The following is a 13,819-nucleotide window of genomic DNA, read 5'->3' as shown; positions in this document are numbered from 1 at the left end:
AGCCAATCGCCCATCTGCAAGGAGGACCGAATCTGGCTGGGCGTGATCATCTTGAATTTCTCTTGGGGTAGGAAAAGATTGAACTGGGAAAGGTCTAGGATGGTGCGCAGGCCAGCCTGGTTAGGTTTGGGCACCGTAAACAGCCGGGAGTAGAAGCTCTCCCCTCGTTCCCCGAGAGGAACGGGTTCCACAGCTCTGAGGTGCAGAAGTTTCTGAACCTCGGCTTTGAGGGAGGGCGAGCCCGATAGCTGAAAAGGAGGGTTGACGGGTGGGGTAGGGGGTAGGGGTAAACGGAAGCCCGCCCGAGCGACTGACAAGACCCATCTGTCTTCTGTAATGGCCTGCCACGCCTCCCAATTAGACGCAATGCGTCCTCCCACCGGGGCCTCGTGTGAGCGCAGAGAACTCTCATTTAGTAGGTTTTTCGGTGGTGTTGCCACCTGATCCTGAGGAGGAGGCTGAGGAGCGGGAGAAAAACCGCATCTGTTGTTGCCTACGGCGGTTTTTCCCCGCAGGGGTATCCACTCTGCGAGATTTTCGGTCGAGGAAGCCCCTAAAGCCAGAGGAAGGTCAACTTTGCGACAACGGTCTCTGGGTTTTTAAAGGAGTCTTAACAATGACCGACAAGGACTTTGCTGTCTGAGTGCTATCCTTCGTCTTGGTGAGCTCTACATCTGTTGTAGAATGAAAGAGCTCCTTCCCATTGAACGGAAGGTCCAACACCTTGTCCTGCACTTCTTTTGAGAATTTAGTTGCATGCAATCACGCCTGCCGTGAGGTATCAACCCCCAGCATAAGGCCCCGAGCCGAGGTGTCTACATGATGAGCCACAGCCTCCAGGAGATCCTGGGCCAAGACCCTGGTGTCGGATAAACCCCCTTTAAAGTCTTCCAGCTTCTCGACCGGGATAAACTCCTCAAACTCCGACAGACCTTTCCACATCCGCATATCAGCTCCCGCTAACACCAGTTCGGCGTTGGCCTGCCTGAACTGCAAGGCCGAGTTGGCAAAGATTTTTCTCCCAAGGGAGTCAACAAGCTTGTCCTCCTTTCCCAGAACCTCAGTAGCCGTCGTGGAAGAGGATGCTGCAGGCCTGGACTGCAAAGTGGCCGCGACCACCACTGTGGAGGAGGGGGGCAGGCAAGACGACAGGGCCACCTCTTCCGAAGAATGCAGCCTATATCTCGCGTCAATTTTCTTATTGACAAAAAGTCCAGAGTGTGGCTTTTCCCAGACCCTGCAGACCTCGGCCAGAACGTCCTTCTGCAAGAACAGGCCGGTACGCTCCAAAGGAGACAGGGTGGATGCCCCAGAAAGCACGCCCTCCTGCGGAGATGGTGCCCCGGGCACCGGAACATTTAAGAAGCACATCATGTCCAGTACCCGGTCATGAAAAGCTCTAATAGAGCGGGGCAGATCCTCGTTGTCCTGATCGCCCTGCGCGTCATCCGACAGGTCAGGATCCTGCTGAGCCGTGTCGGGCGCTGCCTTGTCCACAGGGGACAATGGAGGCAAAGGCGGAAGAGTTGGGGGAGGCACCGCAGGCAAGGGAGGTGCCGGCGGAACCACCGGATGAACGGGTGGAGCCGGAGGCTCGGGCGGACATATCTCCCTAAAAAGCCCTTTGAAATACTCCCTCATGGGGTCGGTACGCATTAGCGTTTGAAATTTACTGAAAAAGGCATCCTCCGGGGACTGTTTCGGAACCTGAGGAGGCCTCTCATGAGGTGGACAAATCCAGGGACGTAATGGGGAAGGGTGCCACACTGGCCCCTCCATCTACATATCCACATAAATCAAAGGTGCCGACCCCGCAGGCAACAAAACATTGTGCGGAAGAGGCATCCAGGCGTTCCAATCGTAAACAGGGTGATATGGATGCGCACACGGGACTCTATGTTCACCCAAGGAACCAAGCCCTACACCTGAGGCCGATGGCGCAGTTGTAGGGGTAGCACCCAAAATGGCCGCCGGGAACGGGCACCATTTTGTCATCACCTGAGGGGAGCTGCTGCACGTGAGGAAGTGAGGCAGGGGTCCCCTTCGATGGATCAGGGGTCTTAACTTTAGCCTTGACCTAAGGAACCACGGCAGAGCCGGTACTATGAGGCCTGGAATGTTTCTGTGACAGACCAACCGCCAAATTAGCCTTCCCAAGAAGGACCTCGGCACTGCCGGTAAAAGAAGAACTTTACTTCTTTGCCCCCTCAACAGATCTGGTGTCACCGTAAGAGCGGGAACGGTGGGCAACCGCCTTCACCGATAAGGCCTTGTCAGGCCTCTCAGAAATGTTGGTAACTTTAGCCTCTGAAAGAGGGATCTCGGACCCAAGTCCGGTAACAGCCTTCTCCGCGCAGGCCTCGAACATCTGTTCGGACACAGCAAGCCCCGCCAAGGCCTCGGGCGCACCACGGTCTTATTTTTAAGGTAAGCCAACAGAGAGGCCTCAGAGCGAGCTCCGGTATCCCACGATTCAGTAGAACTGGGTCTACAAACAGCCCCCACATGAGAGGCCTCAGAGCGTGCTCCGGTATCCACAGGCCCCTTACGGAGACCCTTGGAGAAAACTCTGGTACAATTATTAGGCCCAACGGGCACCTCCGGGCGAACCCCGGTGACAGAACGATCAACGCTCCTCCCGGCCCGAGAGGAACCCGGAAAGGTATCCCCCGGCCGGGGTGCTCTGAAAAGTAAAGAACGTACCAGGCGTTTTTTCTTCTCGTCAATGAACGCCTGAAAATGTGAAGAAGGAGTTCATCGGAACACCTCCTCCCACCGCCCCAACTGACATTGAAGTGCCCGGACCGAAAGGGAGTCGCAGTAAAAACAGGAGTCTCAACGGTGATCCAGACCCAAGCACTCTAAACAAAGAGGATGGGGATCCGCCCTCGCGAAACGACAGTGACACGATGAGCAATCTGGAAAGTCTAGTTTGGACGACATAGACAGACTAGTACACGATTGCTAGTGAGAGCCAGAGAGGAAAAAAGGGAAGAAAAACTTCTGAGGATGCAAGTGCGTCCAGTCCCGAATGAGCGGAGAAAAGGACTGATGGACTATGCGTGGGGCGAAGGTAGGCGGGGTTACGGCTGCATGCTGGGCCCCACGCAGAAAGAGAGGAAGGACACATTTTTTAAAACATATTTTTGGATGCTTTTTACAAAGTGCTCCGGTCACGTCCCACAGGACGGAGAGATGTCCCATAAGTATGGAGGAAAGGGGACGGGACATAAGAGTATTGGACATTCTCTGTGTCCCCTACTGAAGTCTGCCCTGTTGGGGCCACCTTCTGCCAGTAAAGACTGCAGCTCAGGATGGTCCACAGGGTCAAGATCTCCAATGAGTTCCTGGCCTTCTACTAGATCTGAATCTGCAGGTTCTAGTTCAACCACACAGGGTTGTACCTCACTCTCAGCCTCAGCTGGAGGAGGGATCACAATTTTCGACAACCTAGGAGATTTCCTGGTTGGAAGCACTGGAGTGCTTTTTGCTGGTTTCTTCTTTGAAGTCTTGGGTTTCCCCTTTGCTTCTGGTTGCTTTGAAATAGCAGTTAGTAGCTCCAGTGGAGTAGGAGTGATTTCTCTTTCTATCATCTCCTCAGGAGAGGCCCTCAAGGTCCTCTCCCTTGCAGGTCTGGTGAGCTCCTGCAATCTTTTGCTGGGAGGTCTGGGAGTACTTGACACTACCCCCAGTTCCTTAAGATCATTCCCTAAAGGAACCCTTCCAGTCACTTCAGATTTCACACTAGCAGGTATCCTCACAGTCATTTCATTGCACTGGATGAGAGCTGGTAATTGTGGAAGCATCTGCACAGGCCCTTCAGTTAACTTGGTGAGGCGTTTGGGTGCCTTAGCAACATCCTCCACCTTGAAAAAAGATTCATCCACCACAGTTATGCTGGCCCCAGTGTCTCTAATGGCAGGGGTCTCCTGACCATTTACTAGGACACTGTCATTATAATACTCTTTAGTATTAGGAGTGATATAATTATACACCTCTAAATTCTGTTGTTCCCACAACCCTAGGGATACTAAAGATACACTAGCTGAGACTCTGATGGGGTCGTCAGCTAGTAGTTGAAAGTTTCCACTGGCCAAATGTACTTCCTCCTCTGGAGTGAAGGCTAAGGAGACAGTGTGGACCCCTGAAGGTTTACCCTTGCATCTGGGATCTCCTTTCACATGATCAGTAGAGCCACAAACATACCATTTCCCAAATGTCTTTATGAATGGTGGCTTGTTCTGATCTCCTTCTGGTCTGGGACCAGAAGGTACACTAGCCTGATTAGGTTTCCCTTGGGGCTTACCCTTAGAATTTTGTTTGGGGGCCTCTTTGGAATTGGAATTATTTGAATTCTCTTTGGTGTCTTTCTTAGGCTGCTTTCCCTCATCCTTTTTCTGAGTGACCCCTGAATCCTTGTGAGTAGCTCTGTTGTCAACCCACAAGTCAGCAGCCTTAGCCAGTTTCTTAGAATCCAGTTCTTTTCAATCAGTCAAGTGCTGTCTAAGCTCAGAAGAGCAGGCATTATAGATAGACTCCAACATTTCTCATTCCTTCATAAGTGTTAACTCTGTAACCCTTAATCCATCCCTCTAAGTTCTTCAAACACTCATTCACCCAAGTAGCCCAAGGAGTACTATCATGCTTTTTGAGGGTCCTAAACCTCTTAAGGTAATGAGAAGGCGTCTTCCCAAATCTAGCTATCAAAGCTAGTTTCACACATTCATAATCCATCCTATCCACCTCCCCCAACTCCATTACCACATCAGATGTAACAGGGGGGAGTCTAGAGAATAACCAGGGGATCAACTGATTCCCTGTTATATCCTGGAGCCTGTGATTGTATTCAAACATAGGTAACCAATCTAATACATCCAACTTAGGTTCATACATACCCACAATCTCTTTAGGCATCCAGGGTCTTTTTGGACTGGAAGATCTAGAGGATTCGGGGAGAGAAGCATTTTCCAAAGATGATTTCTTCATCTCAAGCTCATGATTGAGCTCTAATTCTTTGAGCCTTAATTCTTGATGTCTCTGTTCAGTTTAGGCACTAATTCTTTTGAATTCCAGCTCAAGTCTCAGTTTTTCTAGAGAGATAATTTCAGGACTTAATGTGGGACCTGACAATGGTCCAGTAGCCACAGGTTGAGGCATTTGAGCAGGCAGAGGGCTAGAGGGGTTGACATTGTTATCCTCCCCTTCCTCATCTGCTTCAACAATAACATTTTCAACATTATCATCCTCAATGTTTGATACATTTGCTGGAGTAGTAGGTACTACAGCCCCTCTATCCAGACTTTGTTTTTCTAACAGTCTATCAATCATTTCTGATTTCTTGCCTTTGATAGGAAGACCTTTCTGTCTTCACAGATCCCTTAAATAATCAGCAGTATTAGTAAGGAGGGTCTCCTGGCTGTAACTTTCCATACTTTGACTTAGATTAAAATAAACTTTTTGTGATTGTTAGCCTTGTGGTTAATAGAACCAAGGTACTAGCAGCACACTAAAATGTAAATCCAATACTTTTATCCTCACCGCTGTACACCAGGGTTAGGCAGAGTCCTGTGCCGTTCCCTTAGGGAGCACTACAGAAGATTAAGACTACAGGTATGAGCAATAAATCCCCTTTGGTAATTAGTCTGTACCACAAAGATTTAGTTGGTAGCTGTGGCTAAGCAGTGAGACTTATCTCAAGAGGGAGATGAGCAGTATTCAGGGTTTACACAATAGGGATACAGTACTTATGGCACAAGGAAACACTGACCAAAGCTTTGTATTAAAAAGAATATATATATTTATTTTACACACTTTTAGTTCAACACATTCATCACAGTTAATAAAGCAAGATAAAATCAGTCAAGAAAAGTATACACAACTCCCTAGTTAAATTGTAGACAAGTTTGAGCAAGAGTGAAAACTGAGCAGAATGGCACAGTGAAAACCCAACACAAATGGCACTCTAGCAATCTCTCACAAGGGAGGGAAAGCACAAGATATACAGAAATATCTTCTTACACACCCTAGCAACACTTCCCATACGTTTATGAACAAGTTTAGGCAAGGCAGTACTTTAGCATAGAGAATACTTAAATGAAAACCGAGCAAAATGGCACTTCACAAGTTTAAAAAGTGGGAAGGAAAAGGTGGATATAAGAAGTAGGTGTACCAACACAGTTCTAGTTGAGAAGCAATCTAGAGAAGGCAGTTCTAACAAATTTAGCCAGAGTCAATAGGCCTGTGCCAGAGTCAGTGGTACAGGGTAAAAGGCCCAGGAGCAAAATGTTCTTGTAGCTGCAGTCAAGTCTTTGGTTAACGATTTTGAAAAGGTGGATGCAGAAGGTGAAAGACAATGTTTAGAAGATAGGGGCGGCCAACCCAACAGGTAGGTAAAGAATTTAAAACACCTTTAGCCCTGCCACGCGAAAAGGGCGGCTTGGCGGAACAATGTGCGTTAATATGAAGAAGTGGTTCCTGCAGTGGCGGTTGTTCCTGGTAGTTCCTGCAATTCGGTGGATCCAACAAAGGAAGAGAGGCTCTCATCGTGGAGAAAGGTTTGAGTTACTGCACTACCCAGGGATGAAACCAGCCACGGTGCTGCCCGACGTATAAAAGGTACGCTTCTTTAAATCGCGGTCCGGGTGGACGAGTACCTGGCTATCCGGTCTCCGAGTACAGGGTACTGGCGATTTGACCAAGGCAGGTCCAGGAAGGCGATTGGCAAACTGGTTGGCCCCACCAGCTCAAGGGCAGAAGGCTCTTGCAGATGAAGATCTTCTCTCGTCGTGTGGAGAAAAGTGGTGAGAGGCTGCAGCAGGGCTTCACTGGTGGTTCAGTTGTTGCAGGTGTCCTTGGCTTCTCTCCTCTTCGGCTTCTTAGTTCCAGTGGCAACGTCTTGCTCTTCCAGTCCTCAGGACCCTGCTTTTATGCAAAAAAGATCCCCATTCATACAGCCTAGCTGTCACTCACACAGTGGAGTGGTCATCTTGGCACGAGACCCTCCAGCCTATCAGGACAGAGTGCGACATGGGTTGCTGAGGCAGCCCTGTCCAGGGGTCCCTACTCCCCCTCCCACACAATGGACCCACCCCAGACTCAGTGGCGCCAAAAGGTGGGCTTCTTGGCAGAAGCACGCCAAAAGGACGAACAAAGGATCCCCGACCTGGGTTAGGAGTTTAGAGAAAGACACAAGAAATAAGTTATATTAAAGTTCTGGCAAATAAAACCTACCAGAGTAAAGCTAATATTACAATACACCGGCGGTGTGTTAGAGGCTGTCAGAAAATGTGGTAGCCTCGAACAATGGGAAAATCCAATAGGGAAATATTTGCGGTCGAATATTTACGGTAGTAACCACTGCCACTAGCCAGAAACTTTTGAGAGAGGGACTGTACGGTACCCTCTCGAAAATGAACACCAAGGAAAAACTATTAACCCTTCCCAGTACCTCCATAGTAACATGGGTTGTACTGGTTTAGTTCATAAAAATTGACTAGTAAAGTCAATGCGGATTTACATGTCCTGGGAGACAGTAGTCAGTCCCAGGGTATGGAGTCTATGTTTGGGGGTCACTATGACACCCTTGTGTCACTGCACTGAGGGTGCTGTGTAACACATATGTATAAAGATGGTTCCTATGAGGGTGACAAAAACCCCATAGACATTAAACACAAAAATAGTCTAGAACACACATAGCAAAAATGTCTAAGAGTGGGAAAAAGAGTCTCACTCTTAGCAGGAGAAAGAAACAAACCCTTCAAATCCAGCAAAGATGCTGGGGGACTCTATAGGTAAGGGAAATTAGCCATAAAATGAGAATTCTCCCTAACAAGGAGGTAACCATGCCTATTAGCGGCATGGCTACCCCTTTACCGTGCACCAGATCCAGGTTCCTTGAATGAGGAATTACCGGGCCATTCCAACCTTGGAGGACCCAGTAATTCCTCATTCAAGGAATCCATCCCCATTCGAGCCCCCATAGGGCTCAATGGGAATGGGGAGGGTGCTTGTGGAACCTACTAAGGTCGCCTGGTAATACCAGGCATCCTTAGCGGGTTCCCGCGACCAGACTCGTAATGAGGTGGTAAGGGGTTGATGGCTCTGGCACCTTTACCGGTGCCGTTAACCCCTTACCACCTAGGTTGTAATGACCTCCATAGACCAGCGGATATACAAGCCGGAGCCAGCACATCCTGAGGGCTGCCCGCCAGATGCCACAAATAGAAACCCTACAGAGTGACAGAACTCAAGATTCCAGTTTTAAGGCACCACGCTGCAAAGAGCGCACCCACAGGATGGAGGGTGATACAAACCCGAGCAGGCGGAGGGTGGCTTTGCGTTTGTTAAGATTTACAGTTAGTGTGTTGGTTGGTTGCTTGGTTGGAGGAAGGCACGAGAAGAGGACGCACCATGCAACAGGGGCAAGGAAAAGGAGCAAGTGGTGATAAAATTGAGACACACCCGAACAGGGTGGGTCAAGACAGTACTTTCAGGCAAAGGACCCATACAAAACCCGGGCAGACCAGTGTCCACACGGATGAAAAGGGTCAGATATACCCCAGAAGGAGGAGAACTGAAAAGGACAGAGCAGGAGAGCCATAGCCAGACACAGGACAGCACATGGGCTTGTGGGAATGGATGGGCACAAGGCACATTAAGAAAATGGGCCAGGAAGAAGCCACAATAGCCACCTGGAACGCCTGGGGACTGAACGCCTAAGTTTGTTAAGAGACTAAGGGGGTTATTACAAGGTTGGAGGTAGCCATGCCACTATTTGCGGCATGGCTACCCTCATACAGCATACCGGGCCTGGGTTCCCTGAATGGGGAAATACCGGGCCATTCCAACCTTGGAGGACCCGTTATTTCCCCATTCGGCGAACACATCCCCATTCCCATTGGAGCCCCTATAGGGCTCAAGGGGAATGGGGACCATGCTAACAACCCATCCTGCTAAAAAACCTCGTAATGCAGCGGTAAGGGGTTGACGGCTCCGGCACCTTTACCGGCGCCATTAATCCCTTACCGCCAACCTTGCCATGACCCCCTAATAGTGTATGCCTGGCTGAACAGGGGGAAAGTAAAAATAGCAATGCTGCAAGAAACTCATCTGACAGGAGAGAAGCAATCCAAGGTAGCCAAGAAATGGGGTGGACAAATGTACACCTCAGAGTATTCCAACTACGCCAGGGGAGTGCTGATGTGGATAGCACCTGGAGTCCCCTACCAGCTTATAAAACAAGAGAGATTTGGAGGGCAGAATGATGATTGTACATGGAATGTTGGAAAACAAAGATGTGTGCCTAATAAACACATACACCCCCAATCACGACGCGACTGAGTTCTTCAAGAAAGTAGCACCTATGCTCGCCCCATACAGGGAGGCGTCCTTCATTTGGACAGGGGACTTTACCTGCACACTGAACCTGCTGCTGGACAGACCGGACAATAAACACAGAAAGCCAGCGCTGCCTGCAAAGGGCCTGCAGAAGATCCTGGGACAGCTGAAGCTGGAAAACGTCTGGAGGAAGGTACAAGCAGGAACCAGGGTATACACACACTACAGCACCCCACACGGAACATTCACACAGATAGACTAGTTACTCACAGGATAGGGACACTCTGGGGGAATTCACAGGGATACACATCAAAGCACGAACGCTATCTGGCCACGCTCCAATAGTAGCATCATGTGCATAGACATACAAGGGGGCCCCCATACCCATGTGGCGGCTAAAGGCAGAGGCATTAATGGACGGGGAATTCCAACAGCATATCCAGGATACGATGAGCGATAATTTTGAGCATAACGAGTGCAGCATGGACAGCACTGGAACGGTCCGGGAAGCCTTTAAAGTGGTGGTCGGGGGGGTAGCGATAGGGAAGGCAGGAGGACTCAGGGAGAGCATTCTGGCAGAGCTGGGGGAAAAAGAAAGGGAGATAGAACGCGCTGAAACACAGGCGGGCATAACTGGGTTGGAACATGGGGTACTTACATCCCTGAGGCTGAAGTGCATTGCCATTTTGGAGAAACTGGGGTGATTGGATTATGGGAAGTATATACAGATGTTACACACGCGAGGGGGATAAGCCCAGTAGGCTCTTAGCCTGGCAAACCACCTGGCAAATTTTTCACAATTTTATGAAAGGTTGGATTCCCCGGAGGTAGAGGCGGGGGACATAGCCGATGCCCTGGCAGAGATTAACCTTCCCAAATTAATGGAGGAGCAAGCACAGATATTGGAGGCACCCCTCATAGTAGAGGAACTGGCAACCGTAATAGCCAGTCTCCCAACCGGTAAGTCCCTGGGACACGACGGGCTACAGAGAGAATTGTACAAGAAATACAAAGACACCCTGGCTCCAAGGCTGCTAGAGATGTATGAGGCGGCATTTGAGAGAGGACAGCTCCTGAACAGCATTTCGGAATCGGTAATAATACCCATACTAAAAGCAGGGAAACCGCCTCTCAACTGCGGCTCTTACAGGCCGATCTCTTTGATAAATCAGGATTCCAAAATCCTAACAGCAACTCTAGCCAGCCGACTTAAACGAGTGATACCCACGTTGATGCACCCAGACCAAACAGGCAAGGTACCAGGGAGGAACACTACATGGAATTTGCGTGGACTCAACCAAATAGTGGATCAAACGAACCAGAGACGGGGCGAATGCGCCGTGGCATCACTGGACGCAGTTAAAGCCTTTAACTCTGTAAATTGTAACTGGCTGCTGAGCGCACTCGCCCACTTTAGGATAGAGGAGGGATTTCTTCGCTGGATAAAACTACTATACAGGGATCCCAATGCAAGGGTGAAGACAGGCAGACATATCTCAGAGGGTTGGAGAATTTGCAAGGGCACGAAGCAGGGTTGTCCGCTATACCTGATGTTATATATATGGGCCTAGAACCATTTGTGGCGTTCCTCAGGGCGGAGTATAAGGAATTTGGGATAGAAATAGACAGGGTCGTACACCAAATCTCGATATACGCGGACGACATGCCTATGTCAGGAATCCACAAGGACACTTACCAGAGCTGCTAGATGCTATGTGCTCATTTGCTAGACTGTTGGGAATCACCATTAACAAAGGAAAGTCATTGTTGTTCCCCAGAGCTGATTTGAGACGGGTCACCTCGGACAAGTTGCCAGACCTGGTCCTCACATGGACACCAGACACCTTTTGCCACTTAGGGGTAAACATACATCACGATACCACAGAGGCACATAAGGCCAACACGGAGGTAGTCCTAGATAAAATCAAGAAAAAATTAATGAAGTTCTGGAATACGCACCTATTAGGGATGATAGGTAGAGCGGCCTTGCGGATAATACGGTACTGCCCCGCCTGTGACACTACTTTACAAACATACCTCATAAAATACCTGGGTCATTTTCCAAACTGCTAAACACAATGGGCCTCAATACGACCTTGGCGGTGCGCTATGGACGATGCCGGTATGGCACCGGCACCTCCATACCGTACCGCCTTATTCCAAGTTTCCCTCACGGGTCCCTGACAGCCCGGCATGTTTTACCTGGCGGGCTGTGCGGCAACCGCAAGCAGAACTCGTGATTGCACCGGCACCGTTATGCTCCCGACCCCCATTCTGCCCTATGTGGCAGAATGGGGATCGGGAGCCTGGCATTACCGCCTCCCGCGAATGGGCAATAACCGGCCCCTTCATCTCATAATGGGCCGGTTATTGCCCAATCGCGGGAGGCGGTGCCAGTAGTGAGCATGGCGGTAGCCGTGCCTGCCATACAAGCACGGCTACCGCCATGCTCGTAATGAGGCCCCATGTCACAGGAATTTCTGTGGGGAGGGGGGGTACAGAATAGCCCTGAACACTTTACAAAGAGATTATGAATCGGGAGGGATCAGGGTGATGGACTTCGAGCGTTAATACATGGCAGGACAACTGGAATTTGTAGTAAGGTGGCTGGGAGGCGACAAATCCATCGACTCACTGCTTTTTCAGCCGGCTCAACGTCAGTACTATATGAGAGAGCTGCTATGGATTGACAAATCCCTGATCAAACCCCTCCTCACTGTTATGGAGTTCCCCGTGTCTCGGGGAACTGCCAGGCAAACATGCGGCCACTCACACGCACACAGCACAAGAAGACACGGGACGCGCTGTTGGTCTGTATGCGTCCCGGCGCGAACTGCCGCACGGGCGCGGTTTATTGTAACTGCGCATGCGTGGCCGAGAACGAGGCCCACGCATGCGCGATAGTGGCGCTGGGACGTCACATCCCTTCTTTTTCCCAACAACAGAACAAAACAAAACTGTGGTGTATAAACCCTTATAGTAGAACAGAACAGTAATACAACGATGATAACCCGGTGACCTCACGCGTCACTCACCGCTCGCTCAGTCCACTGTGTCCATGACATAGTCTTTCAGATGAGCCGGAAGCCTCCGACTCCCGCGCACAGGATATCTCGATGTGACCGTGGGCAAAACTCGGTCCGCTTCCGTTGTGGGTCCAGGATCCGATGAGGGGACGCCGCCCTGGGCCTCCGATGTTCCTTCCTGGCTCGAAGGGTTGTTCGCTACCGGAGGTTCCTCCGGGACATCCACTTTCTTGAAAAAAGATCGATTTCGGGTAACAGTACCCCGTTCACTGGCTGCGGTCACCATCGTGCCCTTAACGTGAGTCACTGTCCATGGGCGTGGTTCAAACGGTAGGGACAACTTTCCTTCTGGATGTCTATTATTGACTAGTACGGAATCTCCAACTCTTACTTCTTTTTCTTGTAGTCCTCTGCGTTCACTCTCCTTCTGGTTGCGCACCGCTCTGTCCTCACGAACTTTATCGTTGTCTATGACCCCCGGCCTCCGGTCCTCCATTTCTGGCAACATCCCCTTCGGGCACCGCCCGAAGAGCGCCTCAGCTGGGGCAACCCCTGTGGATTGATGGGGGGTTGATCGATACACTCGAAGGAACTCCACCACTCTTTGGACCAGATCCTCACCCCTGCTGGCCGAGATCCGCGTTACCTTGTTGAGCGTTCTCATCATCCTTTCGGCTCGCGGCCATAGCGGGGATACTCTTCTGTGTTTTATCCCCCTTTCTCGTAGATACTGCGCAAACTGGCTGCCGGTGAACGGTGGCCCATTGTCTGAGCAGATGATCTCCGGGAATCTGTGTGCCGCGAACATTTTGTCCAATGCCGCCGTGGTGAACTCAGTCGCCGTCGACTCAACCACCTCTACTTCCGGGTACCGTGACCATTGGTCGACGGCCACCAAAAAGTACCGTCCCCGACCTGTCGACCCAAAGTCCACATGGACCGTACCCCATGGCTTCTCACTGCGCTCCATCGAACTAATGGGTGGCGCTTTGTCACCTGGTGTTGCCGCCTGGCAGGCCAGACACCTCTTCACAAAGCTTTCCACCCTCCCCTCTAGATCGGGAAACCAGACTTTTGGCCTTAACCTGGCTTTCGTCTTGACGACGCCCTGGTGTCCAATGTGCGCCAGCTCCAGCACCCGCATCCTTAGTTCCCTCGGAATGACGATCTGCTGCCCCCTGAGAAGCAGTCCATCCTCGGAAATTGACAACTCATCTCTCACCCTCCAGAGCGCTTGCAAATCCTTCTGTGCTTCCTCCTGGTGCCTTGAATTGTTCCGTAGCACTTCTCTCCAGTCCCCGCTCCTCACTGCTGCCTTGATGATGCGGAAGACTTCATCATTGGAGGACTCCGTCGCTACGGTGAGCCTCGAGAGTGCCATGGGAAGTGCACTTTCTACCACTTGACACAGCAGACCCTTACAGTCCACTTCTTCATTTCCCACTTCTGCGTTCTCT

The sequence above is a fragment of the Ambystoma mexicanum genome, chromosome 7p (genome assembly GCF_040938575.1).
Source record: "Ambystoma mexicanum isolate Mex_15411 chromosome 7p, UKY_AmexF1_1, whole genome shotgun sequence".
NCBI classification, from domain to species: Eukaryota; Metazoa; Chordata; class Amphibia; order Caudata; family Ambystomatidae; genus Ambystoma; species Ambystoma mexicanum.
This window is presented reverse-complemented; position numbering follows the sequence as displayed.